Below are 13,492 nucleotides of genomic sequence, written 5' to 3'. Positions count from 1 at the left end.
TCTTGTTCGCGCTATATAAGACTCTCAAAATAAATAAAATAAATAAATAAATTTACGCAGGGGAGTGAGCTGTTCGCTATTCCGTGTGTTCAAAAGCTAGCAGGACACCACGGGCGACCGCTGGTTCTCGAATAGAGGATTGCGACAAGTAGTTGTCCTGAGGAGAACACCAACAATTGGATTGCGTCTAATGTTTGACTGTCAGTATGAGAGAGTTGTCTAATAGTGATGTGTGGGATTTATTTGATATGTAAAACTATTGTAATGATTTTGAATAACCCATTAAATTGATTTTGTGGTTTAATACATTTTGATAGATTCAAAAACTGAGAAGAAAAAGTTCTAATGGTCACTTTGTTTGGTTCATTGTGATGTGATAGAAAATAAGGTAGAAGAAGTGATCAGTATTGGCATTTTGTTGTTTATTGTGTATTGGGGCTCTGCCTTGCTGATTAAGAGTCTGAACCCTGGTTGTTTCAATCTGTTAGCAGCTGTAAACTGGCCACAACACAAGCTCCCATATTGAAATGGGAGTTTAACAGGAAGGGCTCCTCGACCCCCAACCGGAGGCCGCAGGGATAAGGGGGCAGTGTTAGGGGCCCCCAAAGTCGCTTTCCAACAGGCTTTCCATGTCTGAAAGCCACACATTGAAACCCTGTCGAAACTGACACCGTAATTCAGACGGCGGGAAATGCCGTCCTTGGGGATTACGGTGAGGCCTCAGACTGGCTGACAGGCTCCTTAAGCCCATCGGAATTCAGCCAGAATGACCAGCCGGTTTTACTTTTGACCGCCTGCATTGGAATGCTGTGGTCGGAGACTTTCCGAGATACATCATAATGAGGCCCCATGTGATCTGGCCACAGGTAGGTAGTAGAAGTCCGTCTTTATTAAGTATATGAAAAAGTGAAACCTGGTCATGTCTCTACGACCGAGCACTGGTTGACAACGGACTGACATGGCTATTCGAACAAGCACACCAGATTGAAAACATACACCTGGACACAGCATGTGAAGACACTTACACCTGTGCTTAATGCAAGTACAATATAAGGGATAAAATACCCCACCATATATTATAAGGATATTGCACCTCAGAGAGGAGTTCCATAACCATATAGTGGAACAAGGTCGAAGGCTGAGCTCCTTTATAAGGCTATGGGAGTCTGGGGTGACATGCAATATCCTTATTATATATGCTAGGGAGTACTTTATCACATATGATCCATGGTCACACCATCACCTTTCCCACAAACCACTTAAAACTTTGGTGTGTAGCTCTTTCATTTGAAAGAACAAGCATGTTTGCAAACATGAAAGATAAAAAAAACCTCCAGTGCAAAATTAAACACATCAAAAACTTGGTAGATATTTGTTGCTGACAGATATTAGAAACAGTTCAATACAACTAAGTTTAAAAAAAAGACGCAGTAGCTCCGAATGTGAAGAAACATGCAGAAAGATTTTAGCTTTTTTCTATCTAAGGAGTGTCAAAAAATAGAGTGTCGTACAGTGGAGTGGCACAGAGTGGAGTAGAGTTGAGTGGCATAGAGAGAAGTAAAGTGTTGTAGTGTAGAGTGGAGTGGTATAGAGTGGATGGGTGTTGAATGGCACAGAGTGGAGTAAAGAGGCGCTGAATGGAGTCGTGTGGAGTGGCATAGAGTAGAGTGGAGTGGAGCGCCATAGAGTGAAGTAGAGTCATAGAGTGCAGTGGCATTGAGTGCAGCCACGGCCGCTACAGGTAAGATCGGTGGGGCCGGCTGGTTGGGGGGGGGGGGGGGCGATTTCAAGAAACGACCACAAGGGAAAATTAGATAAATAATTAATTTTCCCTCTTGATTGTCTCTCGAAATCCCCCTCAGCCGGCCCAACCGCCCCACCGCTCTTACCTGTAACGGCCGTGGCTGATAGAGTGGAGTGGCGTACAGTGCAGCAGAGTGGCCTAGGGTGAAGTGTAATAGAGTGGAGTGGTGTAGATTGACATAAAGGGGAGCAAAGAGTCATAGAGTTGAGTGGCGTCGTACAGTGTCATAGAGAAGAGGGGCATAGAGTGGAGGGTTGTAGAGTGGATGCATGTAGAGTGAAAGAGTGTAGAGTGGAGTAGAGTGGCATAGAGTGGAGTGACATAGAGTGTCGTGGAGTGTTGTACAGTGGAGTGTTGTAGAGTAGAGCAAAGTGGCCTTCAGTGAAGTGGCATAAAGTGAGGTAAAGTGGAGTAGAGTGGAGTGGAGTGCCAGGGAGTGTCGTGAAGTGGAGTGTTATACAGTGGAGTGCCCTATAGCTGAGTGGGGTGGAGTAGCATGGAGTGGTTCAGAGTGGAATGTTGTATGGTGGAGTGTCATTGAGTTGAGTAGCTTAGAGTGGAGTAGAATGTCGGAAGAGTGGAGGGACATAAAGTCGAGTGGCATAGAGTGCAGTGGCATAGATTGGAGTGGCATAGTTTGAAGTGGTATAGAGTGGAGTGGTGTAGAGTGGAGTATGCATGGTGTGGTAGCGCACTACAATTTCAGACAACACATTTTCAATTGAAATGACTGTTACATTTGCACATATGTTTGCTGATAAAACTATACAGTCACACATGATAATGTGAGGAAATGGAATCACCCTAATATATTGATATGTTTTGATCATATTCAAATATTTGTTTCTACCGCACTTCAGAATTACAAGCAAAATGTGCTTCATTTGTGCTTTCCTGATTCTGATATATTCTGAGATATTTGCACAGTTAATATACAGACATTTACATTTTATTGTGTGGTAGAAAAAAGCCTTACCTTTCACAGCAAGATTTTCATATAAATCCTCTCACTTGAAAGTCAGAGAAAGAAAAGTTCACACCAAGCTCTCTTGAAGAACCTGACATTTGACCACTGTCTTTGAATGCACAGCAAATCTGACAAGATAAGAACAAAATTTAGATGCCTGTTTACAGAAAGTGGGCATTCATGGAAGAATACAAGGAGTGAGTCAGAAAGGTGGTGAACAGTACTGGACTTTGAAGAGGTCATATTTACTATTCCCACTCCAACATAAACAAAAGCAGGGAACGTGTTGGACTTTGGTGGGGTTTGATATGCTATTCCTACTTCAGACGTAAGCAAAAGCAGGGAAAGTGTTGGACTTTGGATGGTTTAGACTCACTATTCCCATTCCAATCCTAGCAACAGTAAGGAAAGTGTTGGACTGTGAATGCGTTAGTTATACTATTCCCACCGCAGTCAACGCAAAAGCCAGGAACATGTTGCTGCCTGAAAGGGTTAGATTTATAATTCCCACCTTAATCTGAACAACAGTATGGAATGTGTTGGACTTTGATGGGTTTAGATATACTGTCCCATCTTAAAAGTGAATTGAAAAAATACAAATTGCTCATTTCAAAATTATTACAAGAATATAAAAAATAAAAATATTTAAAATGAATACACTTCTTTCCCTACAACCCAACATAACCATTTTAAATATACACATGACATTTTTTATTATTAAATGAATTAATAAATAAAACAGGTAAACATGAAAACAAAATAATGTAATGTTATGCTCTAAGAAACTTCTAAAGCGCATGTTCACCGAAGGTTTCATGGCGCTGGGAGCACTAGCAGCAGGACAAAGATGTAGATTAGTCATAAGCTTGTCTGAAAAGACATGTCTTTTGCAGAGTCCTGAATTGCCCATAGCAGGTTGCTGCTCTCATGTTATCCGGAAAATAATTTCAAATACCGGGAGCCATCACGGCAGACCTGGTTCCCCCTAGCCTCTTCCTATAATATTTGAGATCTCTAGGAAATTGAGATGTTCCGATCTGAGGTTGCGACTAGGAGTATAGTTCCTTATTCTAGAGGACATAAAATTGGGGCTTTTGCTCTGAAAATAGTGAAGCCTGTTTTAAGCAATGTTCTTTGTACAACTGGATGCCAATGCAGTTTCTTTAGTAAGGGTGAAGTGTGGCAGTATCTTGGCAGTTGATAGACCAATCTAGCAGCATGACTCTGGACCAGCTGCAGTCTTTGACTCAGACCCTTTGAGAGGCACAGGTAATGGGTGTTCGCATTGTCAATACGGGACATGACAAGTGCGAGTACAATCTGGATGATGACTTCAGTTGAGAAAAATTTACAGATTTTTTTAATTTTACAGACCTGAATGTGTTTAATTGACAGGTCTTTTTCCATAAGTATGACAAGACTCTTGACCGCCTTTTTAGGAGTAGGACGGGGGCCTAACTCCTGAGGCCAATAGGAGGGGCTCCAGCAGTGCAGTTTGTTTTTAACCATCATCATCTCTGTTTTATCCGAGTTTAACTTTAGTTGGTGACTTCATACAGTCCCAAATGAAGACCATGCTGCTCTGGAAGAATGCTGTTGAATCAGAAGTATCCACAAGGTGAATACTAGCTGCATATTATCAGCTTAGTTGTATACTTATACTTCCCCCCTTTGTAGGTCATTTACCAGCGGGTTAATATAGAGATTGAAAAGGATGGGGGCTAGAGAGGAGCCCTGAGGCACTCCACAACTAAGCTCACCCTTGGAGAAGCAGAAGGGGGAAAGGCGAACGGAATGTGAGCGGTCTATAGGAAATATTTTATCCAATCTATAGCACAACCCTGCACAGTTCAAGAGAATGTCATAATCCACTGTGTTGAAGGACGCCAATAGATCCAGAAGGACCAACAGCTGGGCATGATCTGTATCTGCCTCCTCTCTCATGTCAACTACTATGGAAATAATAACAAATTCCGTGGAGTGAGTGGGCCAAAAGCCCACCTAATGTGAGTTTAGAAATGATGAGCCCTCAATAAAAGAGCAGAGATGGTAAACGATATGAGCTTCTAGGATCTTGGCTAGGTAGGGGAGAAGGGAGATTGGGTGGTAATCTTTAAAATCAAGGGGTCGGCTCCAACTTTTTTCAAAAGACGCTAAACCACTGTTTTTTTCAAATAAATAGGGACAACGCCCTGGCTCAGGGATAGGTTAAGTATGGCCATCGCCGATTCAGAAAACGTTGAAAAAATGGCTTTTTGAATCGGGCGGGGAGAGGCAAACATCATTGGGAGAGCCAGATTTGACCTTCGTTAAGCAGCTTAGGCAGATCATCTTAAGTGAACAGAGGGAAAGTAATAAGATAAAGGGGATTCGTGATTTCCAAAGGAGTGGGGCTGATGGGCGGACTAGGAGGAATGTTGTCTTTGATTGTCCTAATCTTTTTGATGAAAAAAGAGTTTAATTCATCGCATAAGGCTTGTGTGGGGACACTGAGGCGATTAGGCAGTCATGGTTGGACAAGTCTAAGACTGTTTCAAATATTACTTTGGTTTATTTTCAGAATTTATGATCTTGCTTGAAAAGAAGGTGACTTTAGCTTCCCAAATTAGTTTAACTTCTTTAAGGTCATCTGAAAACCATTGGGATGCCTTGTGGCACCAGAACAGGTTCGTCCTACGCAGAGGGGCATGAGTATCGCTCGCTTCTCTGAGCCAGTTCATCATTGCCCCTTCAAGCTTCAGGTACTCTCGTTAGCTATGAAGGGACTGTACCAAAGAATTGCAAAAAGCAGTAAGATCTGCATGTTTCCAATTCCTGGACAAAGGGTCAGGACACTGAGAAGGTTTCCTAAAAGAGGGAGCACACATTCTGAATGTAATTAAATGATGGTCTGATCAACAGCAGGGAATGACCTGGAGATTGGAGATGAGAAGAATCAGTGACCAAGGGGCATATTAACAAGCGCCGGCGATAAATATCGCAAAGCGCGCCTAGCGCTTGCTTATTTATCGCCGGCTATCTCTGGAATTTATCGCCCGGTTAGCGCGTTATTAACAACGTGCATCGCCGAGGCGATACAAATTCCAGAGATAGGGTGGATATCGCCGTTTTCCATGGTGGAAAACGGCGATATCCTAGATGATAGGGCCTGTGGTCTTAGTCACAAAATACACCCCCCATGTTAAGTATGCCTTAGTCAGGAATTTTACAGACGTTAAATTCCTGCGTTAAGGCATACTTAACGCAATTTAAAAAATCTCTACCCTTCCTTGTTAATTTTGCGAAGCTGCCTTCGCGATATTTTCCCTGGTTGGTTTCACAGCCACGCCTACTTTGCATCTCATTAGCGATGCAAAGTTAGGCGTGCTGGAAATGGGCGTTCAGTCAGCAAAACACGCAATAGCATGTCTTTGCTGATAAGGCGATAAAATTATCGCCACTTTTTGCCTGAAAACGGATGCAAAAGCGGCGATAATTTCATAGCGCCGCCTTGATAATATGCCCCCAAATTTGATATAAAATTTGGCCATTGACATGGGTGGCTGTTGACACCTGCTGAGCGAAATTCAAACTAGTCAACTGCTCAGTCACATTGGAGTATGGGGCCCTCATTAGGGTCATTTGACCATAAATTGAAGGCACCAATCAGTGATAATTTTGCATAATCAATGGCCAAGGCCAACACTGTGTCGGTAAATCAGCCAGAAAATGGTGCTTGTGACCTGGAGGTCTATACAGAATGATACATATCATAGAGGAGGTAGGTGAATGTAGTTTAATTACGATTTTTTTCTGCTGAAGAAATGGGTAAAGGGGTGTGTTTAGTACATTTTTGCTGTTTATTTATGATTGCTTCGATCCTCCCTCCTTTTTTGCCATGAGTTCTGTTCACATTCAAAACGTAAAAGTTCTCTGGAAGAGCTGCTAGAACATCAGGCGTAGAATCCTTGGTTAACAAGGTTTCCGGTAAAAAGCAGTATATCAGTGGATTCTGACTAGATAAATATAAAGCTCTTTTTCAGAATTGTTTAATTAAATTAATTGATCGATTATCAATTGAAAACAACAAATAAAATAACAGTAAATCAATTAAATGATCTGTGTAATGAATTATCAATTAATAATTTAATTGACATGGCAATTACTTAAAAATTAAAAAACACAAATATATAGGTTTTAAATAAAATACCATCCCAAACCCCTACCAATTCAACAACTTGCTACTAAATTAAAACAGACTGATTAAATAAATTTTCACATTAAGGTGGCGATTCCGATCCGTTAAAAAAAATTACCGTACGACTCGTATCCGTATTTTTTTACGCACGAATCGTACAAGTCCCGTACAACCGGTGAAGTACGATTCGTACTTTAAAAAATACATATGAATCGTATCGGGAAAAGGTCTACGAGACGTCCCCGGACAGTTTTACGTACGAGTCCTAAAACTGAAGTCCGAGCGCACAAGTCCGATCCGTACCGGCGTTCCGAATACACAAGCGTATGGAAAACGTCCCGTACGGAGCAAACTTTGTACGACCCCTACCCTGGGTACACTTGTGCCCAGGGTACGAGTCGTACGACCCCCCAGCCTCCCACCCATCCGCATATGTCCGCATCGTACCCCCCACCCGCGTATGTCCGCACCGTACCCCAGGGGGTACGGTGCGGACGTACGCGGGTGGGGGGGTACGGTGCGGACATACACGGGTGGGGGGGTACGGTGCGGACATACGCACCGTACATACGCACTGTTGGCCTATGTACGGTGCGTACCCCAACAGCGAGGATGTACGCACCATACATATGCAATGTTGGGGAACGCACCGTACATGATGACACGTACGATGTGGTTGATGGCGTGTACGTCGCGTACCGGGCCCCCTTTTCGTCGTGCATCGCAGCGTACTTAGATTTTCCGGCACTTTTTGGCTCCCGTAAATAAATAGCCGTGCGGAGTGCTGTAGGTACGAATCGTACTTGCTGGTCCGTAAAACGCTGCCTGACTCTGTGCGGACGTCGCGTATGCGCTGTCCAGGATCAGAATAGTAGGTATTTTTCAGCCGTACGGTGTTTTTTACGATTCGTACGGAAATGGTATTTCTGTACGAATCGTACTTGCTGGTTTGTAAGGTGGATTTCCCGGGTACGAGTCGTACGGAGAATATGCTCCGTACGACCATTCGTACCCGGGTTTTACAGGATCGGAATCGGCACATAAAAAAAATACAGACAATAATAAAATAATCAATATAACAATTAATCAAATAATTTTCAGAATGTATTATCAATGAATAGTTTAACTAACATAAAAAGTGAACTTGAAAAACAATAATTTTTTATTTTGAATAACCACCTACCATAATCCCATACCACCGAAACAAACTACACTAAAAATAAATAACAAATATTATCATAGTACTAATTCCATATAATATTACAATGACCAATATATATTAAAGTAATTTAACAACAATATTTAATATGAATAAAAATAGTATTATATGCAGCATTTTAAAAAACAATAGTATATTCTTAAACAATATTTTTGCAGTCTATATTCTGCCCCACAATATCTTTGAGTTCACAATATTCTTGATACAAAATTCTTATATCACAACAATACAATACAATACAATATCACAATATGTTTTCTTTGATGTTTTGGTGTATTCCGTCCAAGGGCTTAGCTTGGGGCAGGTGACCAAGATCCAAATATCCAGCCAGATTCAAAGTTCGCCCCAAACGTTTGGGAGCAACCAAAGACCCTTAAGCAAATTTCTCCTTCACTGTGCCACATCTACATGACAACCAGGCTCATGTGAAACTGCCCTCCTGAGTGTTCTCTTTGGAAGCACAAAGCCCAGTATGCGGGGCCAGACAGGCTGCCCCTTTTCCCTGTAAGAGGGGCGCACTGCAGCCATTATGTGGGGCCGGTGTTGTTCAGGTGAGAGCACAGCACGATCTGTTGGAAGTGGTTCAGCCACATCAAGAGAACTGAAGAACGTATCGCCTTGTCTTTCCTTCAGGATGGGTACTAAAACTAGACAGTTGCTCTTTGCTATACAGATAAATCTGGTTGGGGGCAGTGCTTAATTTGAGCCAGTGATATCGGTGCTCAGCACCGTCAGTTAATCATTAACACCAGCGCTTTTCATGAGGACCAGTTAAGTACCCTTTCATTTACCGGCAAATTAAGTGATTTGCCCACAATCACAGGACGTTGATCTGATGCTGTGACTCAAAACTAGTTTACCAGCTCCAAAGTCGGTAGCTCTGGCCATTATGCCACATCCTCTCACCAGTTTCATGGTTAGTAGTTGGTTATGTTTTAGACGCGCTAACAGGAGAAATGGGCTGGTTCAAGCTGCCTACTGACGAAAGCCCAGTCACTTATTGTTTTTACAAGTTAACCACTGGTTGGGGGAGGGGTAAAAAAGGAGGAGAGAGACAGCAAGCTCTGGCTATCACTGAACCAATAATGCACCCCATTATCCTAGGGGTCCCTCATACATCCAGGGGGGGGGCAAAGATGGATTGGCCACCTCACATTTATTGTTACTCTAGTGAACTCTCTTCATTCCATCCTAACCATGCCATGAAATTTCTCAAATGCCAACATTTGTGAAATGGGCTTACATATTTCCTCTTCACTGAGCAGCTCAAGTAACTACATTTGTATTGTCTTTAATTTTTCCTTTATGAATTTCCCTAAACCGTAGTTTGTTGGTATCGTCAATTTCATTCTGAAAGCTTGTTGTGCGTTTGCACACTATTCAATGTAAAAACCGGTCGCAAACGGGCAGATTCTCAGAATCTGCCCCTTTGCGACCGGTGTTTTTGCATTTGGGATGCATCATCCCAAATACAAAAATCGCAATTTAAGGAATCTCTAAATTGCGATTCCTTAAATTGCGATTGCATTTAAGGAATCCCAAATTGAGATTCCTTAAATGCAATGCATGAAAGTGAAAAAATTAGCGATTTCGCAAATAGGGGGAGCAAATTACCATGAAGTTGAACTTCATGGTAATTTGCAAAAACTTTGAAAAATGCACTTTTGTGCATTTTTCAAAGTTTCATGTTGCGCACACACATGCCCTTAGAGCATGTGTGTTTGTGCAACATATGTGCACAGATCAATATCAGGGGTGCAATAGGGTGTCATTTTGACACCCTTGCACCCTTGAAATTGCATGAGCAATTTGCGAGTACCTACTGGTACTCGCAAATTGATCATGCAATCTCCAATTCATTCCTATGGGCCTGGAGGCCCATAGGAATGAATGGGACGGCATTCCTTAATTGCGACTCGCAATTTGCGAGTCGCAATTAAGGAACTTGTAGGAATCGCTATTTTTATAGCGATTCCTACATGCATAGGCTTTCGCAATTCCTTAATTGCGATTCCTTAAAAATCGCAATTAAGGAATCGCAAAAGTCTTTGTTGATGCATGTGCCAGTATGTAAGCACCATGTACGAGCTATGAACAAAAACATCAATGGATATCACAGTGGCATAATGAGGGCCCCTGTAGAGTAGGTGGGGCCCCAACCTTCCTTCCAAAGTGAAAGTTGCTGAGACAGGATGTCTTGCGTGTGACTTTCTTCAGTAGGATAAAAAAATATCCTGTCTAGAGCCAGACGACCTGAAATTGAACTGCCGCTTTGTTAAATTTCGAAATAAATTTGAATAAAAATTAAACAAACAACAAAAAAATAGTGACAACGAGGTCAGGTTGTTAGCCGGAGAACGGACACTTACATAAAATCCTTGGGCTATCCTGGTTGCCTTGGGACTTCCAACAAAGCCCTGCTATCTGGGCCAGGAGAAGACATCAGTTACAACGCGGACATTACAACGCGATGCCTTTACAACGCAACTATTACTACACAGACACCATTACATCGCATGGCTTTACATCGCATGCCATTTCAACGCATATACCATTACAACGCATGCTATTACAATGAATTGGTAAGTATTGGATGGTAAGTGTTTGTTTGGTTTTTAAAATTGTTTGTTGGATTTAATACGCAGGTATTAATACTAAAATAATTTATGGTAATAGAAAAAATTCATATTAAATAATTACCATTAAAATTTAATATTTAGAATGCAATGGAAAAAGGGTGTTAGTGTTTAATTTAATACTAAGAGATTAATTTTATTTTTAGAACATTAAGAAAATTATAATGAATAAATATAAAAACAAATTGATTTTTTGATAAGTAAAGAGAAAAATACGTAATTTTTTAATTTAATACTCAGGTATTAATACTAAGGGGTCTATTATGATGTCGGGCGGATCACCACCGCCCGCATGGCTGTGGCGATCCGCCCGACATCATCCCCGCCCGCCTCCCATTTCCCCCCACCATATTATGATGGCGGGAGGTACCGCGGCAGACGGGAAGACGGTCCGCCCCTTTTCCGCCCGGTCGAAGAGTCGACCTGGTGGAAAAGGGTTGAATATGGTGGCGGTGTCTTCTAGACACCGCTATCCATATTACCATGGGAGCGGGAAGCAGCCTTTCCGTGGTGGCAACCAAAGGCATGCATATTTTGCAGTTGGGGGCCCGTTGCAGACCCCAGGATGTTGGGGGGGCACATGGGGGCTACCTATGGTACCCCCTGCATTGGCACAGACAAAGTGGCAGGCACCGCGCGGTTCCTGTCACCTTGTGCATGCCAATGCACAATATGCATTCCCAGCATTGTGGCGGGCGGTGCTGTGAGCACCGCCCGCCACAATGCTGGGAATAGAGGATGCCACCGCCACGGTGGCGGTGGCATCCTAATTGCCGGTGCGGGACCGCTGCTCCACTGGCGGTCGGTCCCAGCACCGCTAGGGTGTCCGCCCGCCATCCTAATAGGCCCCAAGATATTATAAAGAATATAAATTGAAAAAATAATAATAATAAATATATGGTATGAAAATGATATGTGAATGAAAGATTTCAGATGTGTATTATAATTTTTTTTATATTATATTATATTTGTATTATATTATAATATTAAAACAAAACAATACATTATTTTAAATCATATATCAAACATTTAAAACCTATTTTTTCCAAATGTGAATTAATTAATACCAGAGTATTTAATATATATAATTAAAAACTCAGGTATTAATTAATACACATTTGGAAAAATAGGTTTTAAATGTTTGATATATGATTAAAAATAATATGCATTGTGATGTTTTATTATTGTGAATGAGAAGAGTTTGATTTAAAAAATATATATTTTAATAGTGACTAATGTTTAGTACATGTAAAATAACACTCGGGTAAAAAAATAAAGTACTACAGTATTTTGAGTAATTTTTAATATTATAACTATCAATATAACATAATATTACCATGGGGTATTGAAATATATTCATATAAATAAATTATCATAAAATTCAAAAAAATTAATTTGAATGTATAATTATTAAAACAAATATTTAGCATTCAATATATTATTATGATATAAAAAATATGAAGGAAGAAATACCATACAAGTTAAGCATTAATAACATCATTTAATTAATATTTATAATATTTTTAATAATACAAATACATTATAAAAATGTTTCAAAAAGTAGTATACACATATAAATATTTTCCCAAATTTTCGTTGCAATTTATTATGTACATTTAGATTTTATAACACATTTTTATACATTTTTCTCACGCTTTTCCATTGAAGTCAATGGGTTAAAATGTCCTTTTTTCATTTTTCCAGAAAGAAATGACGTTGGAGCGTAAACGTAACTTTGGTCATTACGGGGATCATCACTGTACAGGACAGATGCACGGGAGAGCTCCGTTAAGGTAAGATAAATTCAAATGAATAAAATACATAGTGTAGTGGTAATTGTAAGGAGAGAGGAGGGAGGTAGATAGATGTAGAACATGTGTTTTAGGTATTTTGGTTGTGTGTTAACAAACTATTTCACTCCATTACAGGTTACAGTAGTAGGCCCACATCGGGTCTTGTTTTTTCTAAACAACTTTTGTTTAATAAAGTTAATAACATTATATACATAACATTTTTTTATAAACATTAGTGTTTTGAAAGGTATGCTTTTTTCGATTTGCGATGTTTTTTTTTTTAAAAAAAGAAAACATTTTCTTTGTCGCGGTTTGATATATTTTATAATATGATTTATACTAAAAGATTTCCTGTTTGTAAAATAGGAAATTGGATATTTTTACATCCACCTACATTTGGAATTTTGATGTGCGAATTACCATTTTTCAAAATGGCTTTTCGGGGATAGATTAAGGAACTTGGAATCGAAATGGGATTGTTTTCGAAATAGATTAGATTGCAACGTTGGAATTTGTTACGTTCTTTGAACAAAAATAACAATTTTTCGGGATCTTTTTTATTGAGTGTGTTTTTTTAGATATGCACAGATTTTAATAAAAATATTTGTGCACATTAAAAAAGTATAAATCAGGTTATGGATTTTCCAAATGGAATGTGGATTATTGGTAATGGATTTACGAAAAAGTAAAAGGACTCTTGGTGAAGAAATGGACTGAACGTAAATCCAAGAGTTGAAAAAAGAAAACATTTGAAGGTAAGGAGACCCGACTTTTATTATCAATTTAAAAATGTTTTTTAAAAAAACAATTGAATTAGTTTTAATTTTTTGGGCCGAAACAGGCAAGTAAGAAGATAATGTGGGTTAGAAATGGAGAATGTGTGCAAGATTATCAAG

Source organism: Triturus cristatus, chromosome 7 (assembly GCF_964204655.1).
Source record: "Triturus cristatus chromosome 7, aTriCri1.1, whole genome shotgun sequence".
In the NCBI taxonomy this organism is placed as follows: domain Eukaryota; kingdom Metazoa; phylum Chordata; class Amphibia; order Caudata; family Salamandridae; genus Triturus; species Triturus cristatus.
The sequence above is the reverse complement of the archived record's forward strand: the minus strand, read 5'-3'. Positions refer to the sequence as shown.